The following is a 1,210-nucleotide window of genomic DNA, read 5'->3' as shown; positions in this document are numbered from 1 at the left end:
TAAACCGCTGAGCCACCAGGGCTGCCCCTAAGTTCTATTTTATTTTTATTTTTTTAATTTTTATTTATTTATGATAGCCACAGAGAGAGAGAGAGGCAGAGACACAGGCAGAGGGAGAAGCAGGCTCCATGCACCAGGAGCCCGACGTGGGATTCGATCCCGGGTCTCCAGGATCGCGCGCCCCAGGCCAAAGGCAGGCGCCAAACCGCTGCGCCACCCAGGGATCCCCCTAAGTTCTATTTTAAATTAAAAATTTCAGGTCTTGACCTTTAGTGCTCCTAAAATCCTTAAAAAATTTTGTAATACTAAATTCCAAGCGGAAATATGTGGCTATTCAATGTAACAATGAAAGTGACGATGAGCTATAAGGCTAACATCAAATTTAGCGAAGTAAAAGGTAGTATAAACTCCATTTTGCTTTCTTCCTGTTTTTCTTTTATCAGAGAGATGCTTCGTGGCATACAGGTGATGATCGATTTATCTGTAATCAGGACTGAACAGAGTAATTTTTCAAGAAAAAGAGGCATCTTGAATTTTTTTGTCACCGCACTAGCCTCGGGGTTAGTAGTGTCCAATCCTATCCGCATTCTGCGTTGTCACGGACTGAGCCGCCCAAGAAACTCCAGGAGGGACGTCCTCACTCAGGGACCACGACGGGAACGCGTCTCCGGGGGGCGTCGCGCGCTCCCTCAAGGGCCCGGGGAAACATCTGTGGGCAGAAGGGGCCCCGCGCTCAGTCTGGCGGACTCCGTCCTTCGTCCTCTCCCGGCCGCAGGACCCGCTTCTTCTCGGAGGCGGCGGCGGGGCCGGCCCGTTAGCGGACAGCGCCGCCCGGCGTCCCGCGGCCCGAGCCGCGCCCGGGGCTAGGGTGGGGGAGGGGCGCGGCGGCGCTCGCGCAGCGTCGAGTTTCCCAGAATTCCCAGCGGCCGCGGGGAAAGTTTACGGGACGTAGGCGGCGGCGGCGGCGGCGGCTGAGGCGGCGGCGGTAGCGGTTACTAGGCGGCCCGCGGCGGACCATGGCCCTGGCCGGGCGTTTCTGGCCTCTGCTCACGGTGTCCTCGGGCAGCCTCGCGGAGCGAGTACATTTCCGAGAAGGAACTGACAAGCGACTGAGTTGCGGCCGGCGCGCTTAGCGCCCCGAACATGCGGCAGTCCCTGCTGGCGACCCCGGGCTGCGGAGAGGCGGCGGCTGCGGCGGCGGCGGCGGCGG

Source organism: Canis lupus, chromosome 8, assembly GCF_003254725.2.
Source record: "Canis lupus dingo isolate Sandy chromosome 8, ASM325472v2, whole genome shotgun sequence".
Lineage (NCBI taxonomy): Eukaryota > Metazoa > Chordata > Mammalia > Carnivora > Canidae > Canis > Canis lupus.
The sequence above is the reverse complement of the archived record's forward strand: the minus strand, read 5'-3'. Positions refer to the sequence as shown.